General features: G+C 43.4%; 2 long non-coding RNA genes across 5 annotated transcripts; one reads left to right on the forward strand and one right to left on the reverse strand.

The window, feature by feature from the left end:
• Positions 1 to 686: 686 nt before the first annotated feature.
• Positions 687 to 13,545, reverse strand: LOC128090044 (uncharacterized). Of its 4 annotated transcripts, none has more exons than XR_008210779.1 (4): positions 12,993 to 13,545; positions 11,624 to 11,713; positions 3,726 to 3,785; positions 687 to 1,367 (listed from the first exon to the last, which is right to left on the reverse strand). It is a non-coding gene; the product is annotated as an uncharacterized LOC128090044 (long non-coding RNA). The 4 variants fall into 4 exon arrangements; XR_008210777.1 differs by having other exon boundaries at positions 687 to 1,351; positions 12,993 to 13,541; XR_008210778.1 differs by lacking the exon at positions 11,624 to 11,713 and having other exon boundaries at positions 12,993 to 13,529.
• Positions 7,210 to 8,895, forward strand: LOC128090052 (uncharacterized). The gene is made up of 2 exons (XR_008210782.1): positions 7,210 to 7,309; positions 7,478 to 8,895. It is a non-coding gene; the product is annotated as an uncharacterized LOC128090052 (long non-coding RNA).
• Positions 13,546 to 19,606: the final 6,061 nt, after the last annotated feature.

A 19,606-nucleotide genomic window follows, 5' to 3' on the forward strand; every position in this document is an offset into this window, starting at 1 on the left:
GGCCGGGGGAAGAAGGCGGGGCCCGGTGAACGGCGGCCGCGCGGGCCAATGGGACGCAGCGGGGGCGCGGTTCCGCCAATCAGGTGCGGCCGCCTCATGAATATGCAGCGTGAAGGCGGGGCGGGATGGCGAAGTCGGGTGAAGTTCTGCGCGGGGCGCGGTCCGGAATCCGCGCTGCCCCGATGGGCCGTGGCGAGGCGCGGGGCGCGGCAATGCACGGCACGGCACGGAGCTCGCGGCGGGCAGCGGACGCCGGGCTCCTGCGGCTGTGACGTGCTTTCTCACCCGCCGGGCGTGATGCGGAGCTCCGCAGTGCGGAGGGGCCGCTCCTTACGGCGCTGCGGCGGTCCGCGGGCGGAAGCATCCCCCTAGGGAGCGCGGGCGGCGGCGGTCAGCCCCTGCCTTCGAGGAGGTGGGGGCGGGGCACGAGATGGCAGTCGGAACGGCGCGCGAAGAGCCTGGCGTGGCTAGGGAGCAATAAAGCCTGCTGGAATCACGGCGTCCATCCAGGGAGGAGACATTTTGGGAGCGCACCAACTTGTTCATCCCCCGTGACGCTGCAGCAGCCACGCAGACGGGCCCGGCGGTCCCGTTGCTACCCGAACCGGTTGGCTCGGCCGGTTTTTGTGCCCGAGCCCGGCCTGCTGCAGGCTGTGATGCGGGCCTGGGCCTTGAGGCGATGCCTCGCCCCCCCGCCTCCTCCGGGCAGCCTGCACCTGGCCCGGCCTCGCGTTGTGCTGGAGGAGGCTCGCGCAAGCGGCACGAGGACCCGGGCATTCCCTTCCTCTTGCAGGCACGCCTAGAAGGACCACAGAAAGTATTTTCACAAAGACAACTGTTATCCTACGGGGATACAAAATCCTCCAGCAGTGAATGCGAACGTAGCTGAAGACTTGTAAAGTCTTTAGACTCTGTTCTCTTCATTATTTTTTCTCTCTCTTAAGATTTTCTTGTTGACAAACAATTCACGTACGTTTCCAAGCCAGCCCTTTTGGCTGTCATATTTGGCTTTAGTGGCGCGGTGGTGCTGGGTTGGTGGTTAGACTAGATGATCTTAGCCAACCCTTATGTTCTTTGGAGGACTGTGGTTCACCCATAATTCTGTTATCCCCCAACCAGAGTCTTGCTCTGCTGGAAGTGCTGTGTCCCAACATGGAGGACCACAGCCCAGAAGCAGTGCTGCAGCTCCATTAGCAGCAATTCTTCCTCACTGTGCCAGCAGTTAACGTGGTTTGGGATTTATGACATGATTCCCTTACCTATAGCTATTTTTAATACTTTGTAAGTTCTGAGTACAGACACAGCAGTGAAACCAACTTGAACGTCTTCAGCCAGAGTCATTTTTGGTCGTCTACGAAAAGGAAAATCTATGTAGAATTCAGATGATGTTATCAGAATGCTTCAAAGTGAATCCATCATCAGTTAAAGAGAAACGAAAGGGATTTTTATTTAGAGAAAGGAAGTGACTAAAGGTCTTGGAGGGAAACAGGAAGGGAGTTCCAGATACCCCGAGCAAGTCAATTAACAAGGGAGAGGAAAACACAGCTCTCCAGTTTTGGACATACACTGCAAAACACGCTTTGGTTTAGCTCTTAGAAAAATATTTTGTTATTCTTGTATGAAGATTGTCAGCAAGTAGGCGTACTTTGCAGATATTCAGTAAGTTAATTTACAGACTTAGTTTTCATGAGATGATTTTGTATCGCAAACTTAGGAAGAAAACCATTCAGTACATTAAAGAGAAGCAGTTAGTCTGCTTCTGAATTTCTGCAATAGCACTGATAATGGTTGTATGTACTAGCTGCATTTTCTCTGTCCACTGTGACCTGCTTAATCGTACTCAGAAGATATCACAGCATATCATAGACTGGGAACATCATTGCGATGGAACAAATCGTAGTGGGTTCAAACAGGAATAGCATTTAGTCTCAGCTAGCAATTAAAAAACATGGAGTTAGAATTGCAGGGATAGTTGGATTTCCGTCCCTCATTAGGCTAAAACACAACCCCCAGATTTCAAGCATCATGGTTGGTCTCTGGAAGGATAAAACTCTGCCTTTGCTTTCAGATTAAGCCATTGCTACAGCATGGTGGGCATTGGGCTCCTAGCATGGTTACCTAGCAGGTTTCTCTTGGTTTGAATGCCCACTGTACTTCTGTTCAGGCCCTGTGGTGAGGTAAGAAAATCACTCCTTAATTTGATAATACAAATGCAGAACATGGGGGAAAAGAAGTGCTAAAACAGCGTTACAGAGAGATTACCATCTTTTAACAGTAAGTGGGACAGGTTTGCTTTATAGAATCTTCTCCAGGACCTCTCAGCTTTGTCCTCTGCAACAATTAACATTTTCTTGCCAGTCACTTTTTAAACCTTTTATATTCTTTTGTGATCCAGGCATTTCCTGTTCTGGACCTGTTTCTAACGTCCCATGAGTTTGTGTGGACCGACTTCAGCTGAGCCAATTTTTCTATTTTTTCCCCTCCAATATCATCTTGAAAAATCAAACCAACATGTTTTTACAGTAAGCATCCCAATAACCATGCTGATATGCAGCACCCTGATTCAGATCTGTCACAAAACAGTGTTTAAAACTTCCTTCAGCCAGCCAGCAGGATGCTGTGCCACAGCATCGGCAGGGATGGGGCTGGTTTAAGGACAGCTCCAAATTACATCAGCTGTTGTGAGGGCAAATTACCATCAGCTGCAGCTTTGAATTCCCACATCCAGCTAATTTCTTCCTAGGCTGCAACTTGGTTAAGCTTCCATTCAAACACCTAAAGCACATGCATAACATCACGAATAACTTTGTAACAGAGAACAGGTATATACTTGCTCATCATTAAAACACACGCGAATATGAGCTGAACCAAATCAGTGATAACACACAACGTGCTCTAGCAAATGAGGCTGCAATCTGAAGAATTCACCTCGCTAAAACTGCACAGGAATTCAGTTTTAATTGGATTTTGGTCTGACCACTCTTCCCCTTGGAAACAAACCAAAGATGACACACATTTAAAATGCCAGGTTTGCGTCTCACTGATGCTGTGGGGCCCTAAGCAGTGGGATCTTTCCATACCCAAAGAAGGCATCGTTTATATAGAAGAAAGACAGGACTTGTGTACAAAAACCTCAAAACCGTTGCACTTCCAAGTGCCTGGGTAAGCTCCCATCTAAATACTGACCTCGGGTAAGGCTACTTAACCTGTCTGACTAACAGGTTCCCAATAAGCAGGTAGTGTGGATTTAAAATAAATATCTCCTTTGAAGTCCTACCCTCTCTGTCCAGTGGGAGGACACTTCAAGGGAACGTGCTGCAACGAATCCAAACAGTCCTTAAATGAAAATAAGGACTAAAAACTTTTCATTGTTATAAAGAAGCAATACGTTAGAAAGAAAATGGAATCAATGAAAATATATATTCACATCTTATTAATAGAGTATTAGAAAAACAAATCCAGGGAAATGTGGTGGAATGATGTATGCTGAATGATTTCAGTACCACTGTCAACATTCACCAGGTCTCTGCAGAAAGATTCAACGTACAGAAATGTGAAGTTTTCTGAGACTGATCTTAGAATGCTTAGAGAATTCCTTAGAGAATCAGAATGATCAAATGATACAAACAATTCCTCACTTTAGTGTTATTTATACTATACTGTTATTTAGTGCATTGCTACTCTTCAGTCCTTCACTTGTATAAGAAGTAGAATAATTCACTTACCATTTTAGCCACAATAGTTTACACTCCTGAGGAACACGAGGACCACCAGCTTCGTTGGACCTGGACACAAACATTCATTCACTGTTAATGCAGATCAAGGTAGTATTGTAATTGCTTTTTAAAATGCATGACCCCCCTCCTACTTTTAAGCTTGAATGCATAGAATCAACATCAAGTTTAGATCGCAGCATCACTCATTAGGTTTGTACTCATGCACATGTCTACATTCAAATGTTTCAGCTGCAATACCAAGGGTGTTTTTTTGTTTGTTTTTTTTTGTTTTTTTTTTTTTCTCAGGGTTTTAATATGACTTTGTTCTCTGTAAAACATCCCACATATTGTAATTAAAGTAATGAACCAGCAGCGTTTGTTCCCTCTATGCCTGGGGATGCAATGGGAAAAAGAAGGTCCAGTACGTTTCAGGTCTTTTGGGTTGACATATTGTGATGTCCAATTCCCAGGGAATGAGAAAAGGAGAACGTGCTCACTACAGAATGAATTAGAGCACAGGCAGAATGCTTTCACAGCTACAAGTGTAGCTTTAGAGCAGATTACTGGCATTGCTACCTTAACTTTAAACCTTAAGTACACAGGGAAAGCTTGCACTGGAAGCAACAGTAGTGATACCAAATGCCTCAGATTTGAAAGGTCCCAGCATGCCATCTTGTCACACTTTGCTCAGTCACCCGTGCACTGTAACTGCTTGTATCAGATTGGAATCTTCACACGAGTTGCAGTGGTGCTTTGGGGTCTCCGTGCACTTTGACTTTCAAAGACAGCACAGCACCTTTGGAAGACAACAACGACCCTGCGACTGCTGCATTTTGTCCCAGCAGTGTTTAGGGAGCTCTTCCTTTTATCTGGGTCAGATAAAGATAGTACAGCTAAAAAAATTTCAAGACGGCTACCCTGCTTTCTCAGAAGCACACTGAGCTGGTTGCAGCCCGGTGCTCTCCATCTCCCTCACCTTTTCTCACACAAAACAAAAAGCCCACCGCCACCACCTCAAGCTTTTCAACACTGCAGACGATTTCAGTTAACTTTGGCAGTGGTGGGAGACTCAAGGATATTAAAGTCCTGATAGTTTTGTGACAAAGAGCAGCTGGGTAACTTACAGAAAGCAGACAAGCTCTTCTGTGGAAAGCAAGGTAGGGAGAAGGTGGTTGTTCCTGTTCTGTTTGACAGCCATCAGCTAGAATGAAGCTCTTATGAGCATGTTTCTCTTCTACCAGATGGCAAAACCAAAAAGGAAGATAAGAAGCATGTAGAGTAACTGCAAACAGCAGTGTGCACCTTTGGACCTGAAGCGATAAAAACCTGAATTTGCTAGTTTTACTGGTTTTAGAACTAGTTTCTGACTGTTGTAGGCAGGGATTTATTCTAAGTGAGCCACACCAGAGGAACTGTGGCTAAGACTACCTAGCTGCAGCCACTGCTTTGGCAAGGGCAGAGAAAAATGGAAGGTAAATCTTGCAGACTGATTTAGTTCTGATATATATGAAGGGGTAATATATGATATATGAGGGTAATGAAGGGTATATGTGATATATGAGAAGGGGTAAATGCAAAGGAAAAGATCTGGACTTGAGAACGGTTACGTATTTTACTGTGGAAAGAAAATCAAGGCTCATCAGGTTTTCTAGGGCAGGATGCCATGCAGGCATCACTTATTCTGAGCTGCTTGTTTAGTCCTCTCATTGTGACTTACAAAACATGTAATGTATTTCAATAAAAGCTCACTACTTGAATACCATGTAACATCTATTCAAGGAGTAATCCTTCAGTACAGGCTGTTAGCAAATTAACTGCTTTTATTCAGTCAGATGGAGTCAAGCTGCTAAACATTTTTAATATATGAGACTGAAAATGATTATAACCTGACCATATGTGGAGCAGAAATACCTGGATGTATTGGGAAAAATAAGTTTGACTTGAGAGTCAAAGATTTGCTTCTCATCCAAATCTTACCCACTTGAAGTGTAGTAAATGAAATCAGAATTTAGAACTAGCAGTCTTAAAGATTTATCCAGCTAAATCAGTTGGATGGGGTTCCTGTCAGTTTTGCATCGTGCCACAGAAACACTGAACAGGTCTCTCTGATGGAGCACAGTCTTTCTGAAGCTAATATAGATGAACTAAGATGGAAGGTTTGCCTACCCTCAGAAACGTATTTCTTTCCCCATTTTTCTTTGCTTACAACTTTGATTCTCCACAACAGTAATGACGTACTTAATTTTGTTAATTTTTTCCCAGAATGTCACCTGGCAAATCAGTTTCCAAAGACTGCTGCTGAACGAATAAAATCGTGTCGTGCTTCAGCTGAGCAGTGTGTTGTAAAACCAACCTCACTGAGTGACGGCAAACAGCTTTTTGACATTACCCTGTTAGCAATTTCTTGTGCCTAGACTACAATCTCGGGAAAGAATAAGTTCATAAGACATACATGTTGTATTTCTACAGCATAAAAATGTTTTCTGAGCATCCTGGTTAGAACATTAAATGAAAACAGGCCCACCAATTGCCATTTCCAATAAGTCCTTTCCCTGAAAAGACAGCCTGCTTGTTCCTATTTGTTAAACCTAAGAATTCCTCTGTTCTGCTAAATTGTGTAATATCAGATGATAAATAGGCAATTTCCTCCCATTTTGGCACACTTGTGTAACTAATAGGATGGCATGATGTCCCTCGTGAGGTCTTTTTCAGCACCCAGTGGAAGTGCCAACCTCACCTTTTACTCCTAAGAGAAATGCTCAAACTCAGCCCACTTTTAGCCACTTTCCCCCAAAGATTATTGCTGGAGTCACACTGCTTCTCACCCGGCTCAGTTTAGCCCTTCTTATAGCCTGAAGCTCAGACAGATCTTCAGTAGTTGTACTGCACTCTGTATCTGAAGCAACATATTTTTCTTCCATAGCAAAAAGAAAGGACATAAGACACATAGCTGTATCTGCACTTCATATTTCTGACATGTAACACTTCATCAAAATGTCCTGGCTTCTCTGCAAGGATGGTTACGACCTCTGCAGATTCAGCCTCTCTGCCATGATCTAAAGCACTTTTTATATGAAAATCCATTTCTATGGCCACCCCAGGATGCTGAATCTGTAAAAGTAATTTATGCATCCTACTGTGTGATCAAAAGTAAGACAGCTGGGAGGAGACAGAAAAGGATGCTGAAATGGACAGGACCTCCAGCTGCTGCTGCACAGAATAGGAAGATCAGCACTCATACTGGCACTGCCTAAAACTATTTACTTTAGTTTCCTCAGACCAAAACAGCCCAGGACTGGATAGTTCTTACTTCTTACAGCATACTTCCACCTGCAACCAAATAAAAATGACAGTATTATTCCTAAAAGTAGTACAGGATAGATCATCTCCCAGAGTTTTCAGAAATAGTAAGTGCTATTTGAACTGCTTTTTAATAACATCAGGTGCCCCCATATAAGCACATAATATAATATATTTGTTACATTCTAGATCACTTTATGGCAACTGAACGACATCCTACAAAGACATAATTTTTCAACAAACTATGTTAAGGATTTTGTCCACCTCTCTGCTTGGAATTTTCAGTTCAGATCGTGAGTATTCCTTTCTGTAATGATTTATGCACTTGTAATTGTGTGTGAGATATATATTATATATTTATAAATGCATATGCAAGTGTGAACCAGCTAAGCTAAGTATGCTGTCTTGAACCTGACGGGCTGTTTGATTTTGTTTAAGAAGGCTCATGTTTGCTGTTACAGAACGCGGAGGCATCCCTGTCAAGAAGCAAGGCTCACTGGGTTATGCAATGTCCTGGCACGTTAAGAAGTCATTACCTCCTCCTACACACAGTTCACAAGACACAATGCAACAGGTGGATGAAAGACATGTTATGTGGGGGTGTTTTGGAAAAATGAGGCAACAACAAACCAAAGAGGACAGTGGAAAAGCAGCAGTCATTGCGCCACCTGCTTTTATTGGAGAGTTGATTTTTCTGGCAGATGTTTGGGATTTGCTTGGATTTGCAAACCACATCTACAAGCAAGCAAAAAACATATATACATGCATTGAGATAAAAAAAAAAAGGGTAAGCAATTGAACCTCAGCAAGCAAGGAACAGTATCCCATAATGGCACATTTGGGTATGTGGGTAGATCATGACGTGTAGCCTATACAGGCATTCTGTATTACAGTATAGCTAGTTGCACACAATTCTGTGCACTCCCTTCTGCTGCAAGCACCTAAGACAAAGGCTACAGGAACTCGTGTTTACAGAGCACAACACAGAAACCCACAATCCCAGGCAGTCCCTGTATGATACACAGACATTACAGATACCTCCTGCCAGGCTGGGTTTATGTTTTTCTTTTAAAATCAGACTTCTCACAACTCCGCAGATAGGCCAAACATGTCAGCCGAGAGCACGGCTGCAGAGGTGCTGGGAACCCACACAGTTTGAAGTTGAGGAGAATCGCTGTGCTCAGAACTCACAGAACCATTTCGTTTCCACGTATGCAGCTCCACGCCGGGCTGCGTGTCTGCACATGGCTAATTGGTTTTTAAATCCTGAGTACTGGCAACAAACAGACATGTGGAATACGTTTATGCAGTGTGCGTTGCCATATCACCCGGGGCAGCATCACATGGGATTTGACACTGTGGGCGGGTTTGGGGTTTGGCAATCCTTGGATGAGAAACCCACAAGATCCTGCGAGAGATAAGTTTGGGTATTTGTGCTCTCAGTGCTGCTACACAGAAACTCAGACGCCACCATAAGCCCTGTAGCACTCTTCCAAAAATAATGGCCATCTCATCCAGTGAGCACGAAGAACGGCTGGCTGTTCCTGTCCCTGTGCCCCAGTGAGGTCATTTCCTCACAAGGAGCCGTGTAATGCCACAGCTCAGCATCTGGGGGCTCGTCAGTGACAGCTTGGTGGGGAAGAGTGTGAAACGGTGGGTAGGGAAGGTGGGAGTTTGTGTACAGAAACTGTGAGTTCCCTGTGCCTTGTTGCCTGGAGGGGAGGACAGGCTGAGCAGTGCCAGTCAGCATCAGCTGGAGGACAAAAAGAAGGCAGAACAAAACAGAACCTGTGTCCTGAGGTCTCTGAAAGAGCAACGTGAGAGGATGAGGAGACAAAGGCTGGAAGGAATCACAGCCACAATATGCAGAGATTATTAGGGAAAAAAAAAAAAAAGAACCCTCCTTTTCTATTCCAACAGCAGAGGCAGAAAAATAGTGAAAAATCTAACTGCAGGTTACCTTACCACACTGAATTTATTTCTGGTTTGACTCAGTTGTTGTAGATATACATTTAAGTCCAAGTTGTCCCCCACTCCTTTCTCTCATTCAAAACTGATTCCTAAAAACCAGCTGGTGCCTCACTACAGTATGATGCAGTTGTTTATGGGTTTCTAAAGGCAGGAGGACTAAAATATCAAGTCTGATCAAGGTGAATGCAGTGGCAGTAGTTACAGTGGCATGAGGATTGTCTTTAAAGCCTGACCTTCCATTCTGCTCATTCTAATTATACAATGCTGTTAAAATCAGAAGGCATTACACTGTTAAACAATATTCTGAAACAGCCATGTTTAGTGAATAGCCAGTCTGAATCTCTGCTTTTTTGCTCTCACAGGTTAAGTTCCTTGTAGACTGAGAATGAGCTAAAAAATGCCCCAACAAATATAATCTGAAAATACATGTGAATGTATTGTAATAGTAAACAAAACCTTCATCACAAAGTTAATGTAATGGAAGCATTTTAGAAAGAAAAAAGATTCTACCTAAAACGTAGAAAGCACAACAGAGCTGAGAAAAAAAAATAATCAAAAGGTATTTAAACTAGGAAACAAGAGGTTCAGGAGATGCAGCTATTTAAGTCAAGCAATAAGATCTTCAGATGAAGGAAGTATGACTTCAGTGCAGCCGCTCCAGACCCAGAGGCTGACGTGATGAAGAAACACGAGTGAGCTAACCTGACAAGAGTGTGGGAATGTGAGCAGCAGCAGGAGAAAGGACTCCTGAAGAAGGAACTGGTTTTATCCCAACACAAAGTTACCGATGCTAATATAATCCTCAGTGCTAACGAGGGTTTGATGTATAATGAGGATAGAGCTGGAGCCCTGCTGCATCAGTCTGAGACTGGGATCACCAGCTGAAGCAGCCCTGCAGAAATCTGCTCCCTCACACTTCTCCAAAGGGAGCAGCTCTTCAACACAGCTGTGCAGTGGAGGAGCACAGCCTCATCCTGAGACCACCACAGCACTTAGTGGCAGAATCACAAGTTAGGGACATCTGCAGACTGCTCTGTTTTTGAAAGATAACCCTGGAAATATGTGAAGTCATGGACATGTGTTTTTACTTCGAGAAAAAGTGAAACGATCCTTAATTTTTACCAACCTGGATAAGAATCAGCTCCTGGCTAAAAAGTGTTGTGTATTTAAGAGAACTGTCATTAGAATCAGCCTTCCATGCGGAGTCATTGGATGAGCTCCGCAGCTCACATGGAGCCGGGCTGCTTCTCTCACATCAGAGCACTGCTGGGAGTTCGTGGCAGCTGAGAATCCAGCCTGCAGCTCTTGGGCTTAAGTAGTTCAAAATTAACTGGGGGAGACATGGGCTCCACGAAAAGCATAGCATCAGAGGATATCTCTGTGCATTACAATAGCAGTCCCAGCATAAGCCTGATACCAAATTCACCATACATCATCAGAACATGGATGTGCATTGGACCATCTGATTCCCAATGGTTAGCCTGAGAAGTCAAAAGCCCACCCTCTCCTCACACTCCCATGCACCACAAGCTCAAGCACACTTCCCAATGCCCTACAACAACCTTGCAGCCCACAGCAAAGACCATCAGCTAGATTTTTTCTTTTTGAAATGACTGACAATAGTTCTCTTTGCAAATAAACTGTAGAAACACTCTACCTCCAAAATTAGCTGCACCGTTTTCTATTATTGTCTCTAATGCTCTACAGCATTCTTACTCTTTGTATTTGAAAAAGCAAAAGCAAACTGGGAATACTGCTATTGTTCAGACTTGAAAACATATTCCCACTACTTTAGCAATCCAGTTGCTATTTGTTTTGGTATGCAACACTGACACCAAAGAAATCAAGAAATGGATTTAGTAGGACCATGCTGTGATCTCAAGGCTGACAAAGAACAAGCCATAAAAGGGCTCTGTAAAGTCTAAAATGCATGAAAACAAACTTTAAAGCAATTGTAACTTACAATTTATTCAGTTATTTTAAGAACTGCCTGCTAGTTTTAGAGTGATGTGAGGTGTCTGCTGTCTGGCTTTGCTATTAACTTGCGTAAGTGAGTGCTGACAGTCTCTGTATTTTTCAGAAACTGATGAAATGGGTTGTACCCATAGAACAAACTCTAATTGCATTCATTCTCTTGTATCAGCGGATTTCATCTGATTTTTGTACTTGTTTCTCAGCTGAAGATCCTCCTGAATAAAGTCCACGTATTTGTAAGAACAGGCAGTTCGGATATTTCTATTCTAGTTATCAGCCATACCACTAGAACCGAAATAGCATCAATTAAAATTGTCATTGACCTCTTACAGAGCACTGATAGAAGAGCCATTCTCCCTGTGTCCCAGCTGCTTTTTATACGACGGGGTATTTCATTTCCTCTGAACATTGGAGAGAAAGATGAAACTGTCCGATGTTTCCAATTAGAAACAGTTTGTGTTCTACAATGGCTTTAACCACTTCATTAAATCGTTCTTTGTGGGTTTTCTCACAGTTTTACCTTTAATTTCTCTTCTAATACTGCAAATTGTCATCTTTCCTTCAATCTGTACACTTTTCACTTACGGATCTAATAAAATCATCAGGAAGCTCGATTTTCTTTCATTTGCTAAAATCAAAAAGATGTAATTAAAAATCATCACCTCTATTCCGTCTGCCACTTCTGTGCGCTGTCAGTGCACCCAAGTCGTCTGTCTGCAGTGTTAAGAAGTCTGCAGATGTATGTATGTAATCTGATCAGAGAAAATTAGACACAATTTGAACTCTGCATCTATTGTAAAAGGTCTCATACTGCTCCTTCTCAGCCCTAGGAATCTAGCTGCAGTCCGGCCCATGATGCGGCTTCATGGGAGTGAAGTGTTTCCCCACTGTTTTTGGGAATACTGCCAATACACTTCCTTGCCTCATTCGGATGTGACTGTCCTTCACATCCACGTTTTGTTCCATTTAGATCAGAGTAATGCTAGATCCTTTCTGCTGATGTGTATGCATGCAGAATTAATAGACTTCATCTACCACAAAAAGACGCTGTCAGGAGTTTTGTTGGCAGCAGGCAGAGTAAGCACATAACTCCCTCAGTGGCTTAGTTGCCCTGGTTGCCAACCACATTCAATATTGGCCTCAAGGTGCTTCCTCTTGACCTTTAAAGCCTTGTGGAATCTCAGCCTGAGCGCCTTCTCCAATGCAGCAATTCCCTCACCTTCCCAAGTACCAGCCAAGCTTGTCTGAGTCCCTGTTGTCTCACCAGCAGGTATCCAAATCTGCTCAGCTAACTAGCAGCTAGATTGCATTGAGCAATTTAAAGCAAGTTACAGTCAGCTTTTGCAAGAGGTCTAGATTACAATAAAGACGTGTCAGTTACCTGAATGTCCTTCCCACCCTCTGGTCCCTTTGGCCTTTGGGACACTTACCTCAGTATAGTAACAAAGAATAACAAGGCACAGAGTTTACCCCTGTAGTCCTAAATGCATCAGCAACACAGCTGTATGCAAGTCGGTAGCCACAATACTGTTTTGGAATGCTATCTGAAATAACTTGCTCAGGCTAACAAAAAGATTGTTCAAACAGCAAATATATTCCCTAAAATGAGAGTTCTTTTCTCTTTGGTTTAGCTTGCAGGGAGTTTGCACACTGCTCCACAAAAATGGTTTTTATAGATAAAAATTAGAAAAATTAAGCTTTTTATCCAGCCCATCCTTCTGCTTCCCAGCAAAAGTTGGGCTCCTCCACACAAGCATTGTTTCCTGAGAGGCACGGAGTTGTGCTTGAATTAGAGGGCACTGCTTGGGTTTTTAAAATCCTGCTTATACTTCACAAAGCACTGATAAGGGCCTACATTGCAGAAAGCTTATTTCAGAGCATTAAAAGACAGCAGAAAATGAGAAAGCTGATCCTGGTCTCATCTTACTGGATAGTCTGGCTCAACTGCAGTCTTCCCTCAGTGAAGGTCTACGCTATGAATTAACAAACTGCTCATCAGTATAAGAAAACAAAGTTATTCTGCCACTTTACCTTTCCAGGCTCATGTTCCTTGTGGTCTGTTTCCCAATCCTGCTCCACGTGGCAGAGATTTGTGTGACAGTTGGATGGTAACACAAGCGAGTGCCATCAAAACCGCAAGCAGTGCCTTTGCTGTAATTGCTGCTACAGGTAACGCTGCAGTTCCTACAGCCAAGCAATCATCTGCATCACAGTGAAAAAAGGTACCGTCTAGTTGGTGCTTGTCAGAGGGTCTGTAGGAGTTCTCACAACAGAGAATCAACAGTGCTTTTATTTTAGCAACAAGAGCTGTTCAAGTGATGGTATTTAAGGAATGAGGTCACATATTCAAGCTGTTTAGATGTAACAGCGTTCGGAGATGTCAGTCAGGCTCCAGGCAGATAAAAAGTGCATCCTCTTATCACCCAGGCATTTCTAGTGTGCTTCTCACATTTAATAAAGCACAGGATGGAAAATGAACTCTGTCCTGGCACAGACGGATGCTTCTGAAGCCGTTCACAATATATAGAACTGCTGGAAAATATGAATTAAAAGACTTTGTGCACTTCGTGATCCGAGGGAAAAATCGATGTTCATACCTGGGTTGGTAGTTTTTCTCTGTGTTAGGTCAGGTTTCAGTAGGACGGATTTTGTAGCAGAAATCCTAGGCAACAAAGCACATTTCAATTACTGCATTGGTAAAACTTACTCAGTAGTGTAAAGCAATAATCTGAATGAATGTATAACTTCATCCAGATACATTTAATTAACATGGAGGATTTGGCCCAAGGGTTTTGGACAATGGCAGAATATGTCTGATGTTCTCATGCATCTACAGAAAGATCAGTGGTTCCTCTTAAATTTTTATGGAACGTTTCATTCCGAATAAATTTCCTTCGACTGCTTCAGTGCCAACCAGCTTTACCCATACACGTGAGCAACTTTTACTTAATGAAATATATATGCCTGTGTTACTTAACAATATTTATATGCATAAGGAATTGGCTCCAGAGAGATGACCTGAATTAACCCTGAGAACATGCTTCCACTCTAGCCCCCATTATTTTTGGGCATCCCTGTAAGACTAGCCCTAGTATGAGACCAGAAACCCAAGAAGAATTAAGCACGACTGACAGACATCACAACTTCATACAGTCCCACATGTTCCCCTACTTAACATTTCTGACATTAAAGAAAAGTAGAATAAGATGGATAGGAAAAAATACTCAATAGGGACTGGATTCACAGCAGTCATGCATGATACATGGTAAAATCCTTCATTTCCCACTAAACCTGGGAGTTATTACATTAAAATCTGACCAAGTATAACAAACAGTAGAGCAGTTCTTGCTCTCCTACTTCTAACCACCTGAACTGTGCAATACTCAGTATTAATGCACCCTCAGCAAGCTTGCAGATGACACCAAGCTGAGTGGTGCAGTTGACATGCTGGAAGGGCAGCCATCCAGAGTGACCTGGACAGGCTGGAGAGGTGGACCCATGCCAACCTCATGAAGGCCAACAAGGCCAAGCGCAAGGTCCTGCATCTGGCTCAGAGCAATACCAAGCACACAAATACAGGCTGGACAGAGAATGGCTTGAGAGCAGGCCTGAGGAGAAGGATTTGGGAGTGTCGATTGATGAAAGAGCCAACATGAGCCGGCAGCATGAGTTTGCAGCCCAGAAGGCCAACTGCATCCTGGGTTGCATCAAGAGAAGTGTGACCAGCAGGTTGAGGGAGGTGATTCTGCCCATCTGCTCTGCTCTCCTGACACCCCACCTGGAGCACTGCGTCCAGTTCTGGAGCCCCAATGCAAGAAGGATGTGGAGCTGTTGGAGCAGAGGAGGTCAGTGAAGATGATCAGAGGGCTGGAGCACCTCTCCTATGAGGACAGGCTGAGAGAGCTCGGGCTCTTCAGCCTATAGAAGACAAGGCTCCAGGAATACCTTATAGCAGCCTGCTCATTCCTGAGGGGGCCTACAGGAAAGCTGGGGAGGGACTTTCTGTAAGGGCAGATAGCAACAGGACAAGGTGAAATGGCTTTAAACTGTCAGAGGGTAAATTTAGACTAGATGTTAGAAACAAATTCGTTACTATGAGAGTGGTGAGACACTGAACAGGCTGCCCAGCGACGCTGTGGATGCTCCCTCCCTGGAAGCATTCAAGGCCAGGCTGGATGGGACTGTGAGCAACCTGGTCCCTGCTTATAGTAGGGGGGGCTGGAACTAGATAACGTCCCTTCCAACTAAAACCATTCTGTGATTTTATGATTTATCATTACACAGAAAGAAGAAACGTGGAATACCTGCCTGCAGAAATGCTTGGTGAAAGCACTGCCATAGACAGTGAGCGTACTGAACAAACAGCCAGAACGCCACCTGAGACATCCCATAGAGCCAACTATTTTCTGCTAGAAATACTTTCACTGACATGACTAAAATTATTCGTGTTTGTTTCTGCACTTTATCAGTTGTTCTTTTTTTTTCTTTCTGCCCAACAACAGCAGACATAGATAGTTTTTGTTCTGATCTCATTACAAAATAAAATTAAAGCCTCTCTGAAAAAGACTGATTTCTCTTTTGGGAGCTTTCATGTTGCTGCTATGGCACTGTTTGTTCTCTCCTTTGTTCAGTCTGTGTATGGGAGCTGTTTACCTGAACCCGCCCAAAACAACTATTAAGACTTAGGCTAAACACAGAAAGCAATTTGTACCTCATCTCCCTGACAGAAGAACAAATTCTTAATCTTCACTGAAAAAGAGGAAAACATGTTGCTAGCTACTGAAGATACCTTGCCAATAGGCAAACCTGTCTCCTCAGGCACTGAGTCCAGGCCAGCTCCCCACTCTGAAGGCACTCACTGGATGGTTTCCTTTCTGTGGTGGAAACTGGTGCAAGGATGCACAAGGAGCATTGCATTTGCATTGGGTGTACACAGTAATTCCACGGGAAGGCAAACAGCAGTGAGGCAGTTCTTCAGTTAAATAGTAAACCAGGGCTGTTTTGGTTGGTTGGTTTGCCTTTTATAAGCCCTGCTGATATATGACAAGGTAGAGGTGATGAATGCTTAGTTTCTGTCACTCATCCAAGCCAATGGTTTAATCTTGCAGAACTGCATCAGTGCAGGGGCTGTGTTTTTCAAGCTCAAACTGGACCACCTTACTAACAGCATCAAGGACAGTAAGGATCAAGGATTAATAAGGATTCTCATGAAGTTCTTTCAAAGTTTTTGACCAAAACTTTCCTCTCAGTACAATCCAATAACATCTGAGCAACTTCCCAAGCAAATTAAACCTACCCAAAGCATTCCATTAAGCAATTTCCAATGTAGGCCATGTACTGCCATTATAATCAATTTGTAGGGTGCTAAGAGCATTTCACCACTTCATTATTTCATGTTACCAAGTTGCAGAGTGATTCATGTTGTCTGAATGTCTCATTTCATGGCTTAACAAAAGCTATCACAGCCACTTTATGAATCTGATTCAGAAAACCTGTCATTGCTTACAGATGGAGTTCAAATAGAATAATTGAGTCTATTTCAGTTATTTAACAAACATACTAGCAATTACATTATGAAATAAATGGAGGAAATGTTTCTAATTTTCTGTTACTTGAAGGTACATTACAATTATACTACAGGTGAGAATAAAGCAGCAGACCTCAATTATATTAATTGACTTTTGCTAATTTAGGCCAACTGAACATAACTGTCAGGATTCTTCTAGTTCATGTGCTGGTGCATGTAATCTGCTGGTTCACTGTGACGAGGCTGAACTATTAATCATATGCAAACAGAACAAAGTTCAAAACATTGAGTCTGTAATCACTGCCTTTCTCTGCTGTTATGGGCTGGACCTCACACATCAGCTTTAGAAATACACCCCCAACTGGAATGTGCTGTCATCTTTCAGTGAGCTCTAGCATATATTGCCTCCCAAACCATTCCTCTCATTGACAGGCTGTGCAGAGCCATCTCTGGCTCGAGCCTTTGCCAGCAGGTCTCTGAAAGCAGTGTCAGGGAACTGATTTAGCAGTCACACAATGCTGAGTAACGCTGATCCTCACAGGGAATAATTTCTGCTGCTGTCCCTTCTGAGTCATTACATTTTATGAGGATGGAGCCTTGTTTGCTACCTCAAACTTTCCTTGATGCACGAATGCTGACTCCAAAGCTCCCCAACTACATAACTTCTTACAATAAAAGCCGTCCAAAGAAGTTCCTTTGTGGAAGGATCAACAGTCAATCCCCAGCCATGACTTCAAAAAATACTTCTGCATTCATTTCCTTTTTTTTAATATACCTCCACATGCTCAAATCCTCAAAAGGAAGCCTTTCTCAAAGCAACTACAGCCTCCTCTGCCTTCTTTCCCTTAGATTCTCCTCATCTTTTCCCCTAGACACCTTTCCACCTGTCTATGGTTGCTTCCTTTAAACACTTAATCTTCACATAGTTTTTAATTTTAAAAATCCTCTTTCAAATATTTAAAGGTGAAATAGTGAGCAAATGCATTGCTGGAGAGTAAAGAGGACACAGAGCTTTGGGGTAACAGCAAGACAGCCTTAAGCTCCAGACACCATCACCTCCTTAGGGCATCTTTCTGCTGAGTTCAGCAGACACTGCATCTTCAGAGCCTGGCTTGGCCGTGTTACAGACATGCACAAGGCATGACTCTAGACCACAACACACTGCTCTGTTCCTTCTGGCTTACTTTTAGAGTAGTCAATAGCAGGATTCATTTTGTATCTACTACTTGTTTTCTTTCACAAACACAAAAGTAACCTCCATATGTTACCAAGTTAAACCAAATCAATGTGCTGTTTATTTTCGGACTTGTTCAGTGCCAAGAGAGCTGATAATGAAGAATCAAACTGCCCTGTATGTATAGGCACAGCTCCTTCTATGTAGTCTGCCAACATTTGTGTTCTCAGACTAATGAAGCCTTCAAACCATAAGCACTAGCATCGGAATCCTCTAAAACAAGGATATATAGGCACCAGAATCCCACATAAGAGGGAATATAAGCCAAGGAAGAAGCAAACACAATAAGCTTTTTTTCAGCTCTGAAAACACTAAGTCATGCTCAGTGGACTGCCGAAATGACTTTTCTTTGTACCCAGCTATGTAATGCCTTTGCAACACTGCCAAACTGCAGATGGGCTTTCTATAATGGCTCCTCTTTAAAGCCTCACAAGGGTTTCCCTGCCTTAAATCAGGTCTTATTGCTGCACCAAAGTAAAGATATGCTGTTAATATTGACAGGTTTTGTCACCAAATCATATAGCATTGTTGTTGTTTTCCTATGCAGACAGCAAGCAGTGTTCTCAGCTCAGGAATCTTAACCATTCTTCCTCAGCACAGCAGAAGCAAAGCAGTGACCCAGCCTGCTTCCTGCAAACACTGTGACATCGCTGTGCCAAGCTCTCTGCAAACACCAGACATCAGGGAACTTACTCCACAGGTTTCTCCTTGAAGTTGGAATTACTTACCGAGCCTGAAGCATGAACTAAGTTTTTACATTCTCTCTTTTTTTTTTTTTTTTTTAATATCCCTATCAACAACAACAACAAAAAGCTGCAATTTTTACATATTCCAGATTATGAATATCTGGAAATCTGGAGTGTTCCAAAAACGAGGCAGCTGGCCTAAAGCAATGCAGTAAACATGAGGTTCTGCAGACTGCTCTGTCTCCTTGAAGTTCACACAGCTGATGTGTGAGTATGCACAGATGCAGCTGTTTAAAGGGGAACCAGGCAGCCACGGTGGTGGCAGAAACTCAGTGTCCAGAGCCTGGTTGGTGATGAGCAGTGAAGGTACCCATGTCCTGTGATAGCCTTCAGGATGAACAGCCCTGGGGCAATTTTGTCCCATAAACGTCCCAGCAGGAATTCTGATTCGGTAACTGAAAGGTCTCCTTGTTACCTCTTGGTCTCACGTGGTTACAGTGTGAGAGCTGAGCACAAATCCTAGATGATGACTGATCATCTAAAGAGATACCATGCTGATTTTCCCAGCGAAATGTGACGGCTATGGAAAGTCCATTTACAGTCTGTCAAGGACAGCTGAAAGAAAGAAAGCTCACAACAGCAATAATTCTTTGTCCTGTTTAGTCAATAGTCAGAGCCCATTAGAGCCAGCTACGAGCCCCCTGTTCAAGACAGAAGACCCCCACAGACGTAATGGGGAATGTGAATGGAAGGAGACCCCTCGCAGCAGTCTGTGCACTGCCAGCTGCCCACCCCCAGCTTGGTGTTGATGAGGCTTCATTGCTGCCAACAGCTTCCATCAGGTACCTGGAGCCAGCTGTGCCCTCTTGGTTGATATCTCCAAACGTGTCACTGCAGCAATACAAATATAGCCAGTCCATTACTCTCCAATTGTTTGACTAAGCAGTTTTTGGCTGAGAAAACACTGTTATTTCACCACTGGGACCAAATTTTTATTTCAGATATATTCCTGCAGTCGTTGCATTTCCTGGCTAGGGCTGCACCTCTACAAACCCAAGGGCAGAGATGGCCTTGCTGAGCAAACAGCTCTGACAGGAACCCACACTTGAGCCTCCTGTTTTTCCATCCTGAGTGTTGATTAAGAAGTGACAGGGCACAAACAAATGGACAGGAAACAAACTGTGAAGGATACTGGAGG

The sequence above is a fragment of the Tympanuchus pallidicinctus genome, unplaced genomic scaffold (assembly GCF_026119805.1).
Source record: "Tympanuchus pallidicinctus isolate F22 unplaced genomic scaffold, pur_lepc_1.0 scaffold1, whole genome shotgun sequence".
In the NCBI taxonomy this organism is placed as follows: domain Eukaryota; kingdom Metazoa; phylum Chordata; class Aves; order Galliformes; family Phasianidae; genus Tympanuchus; species Tympanuchus pallidicinctus.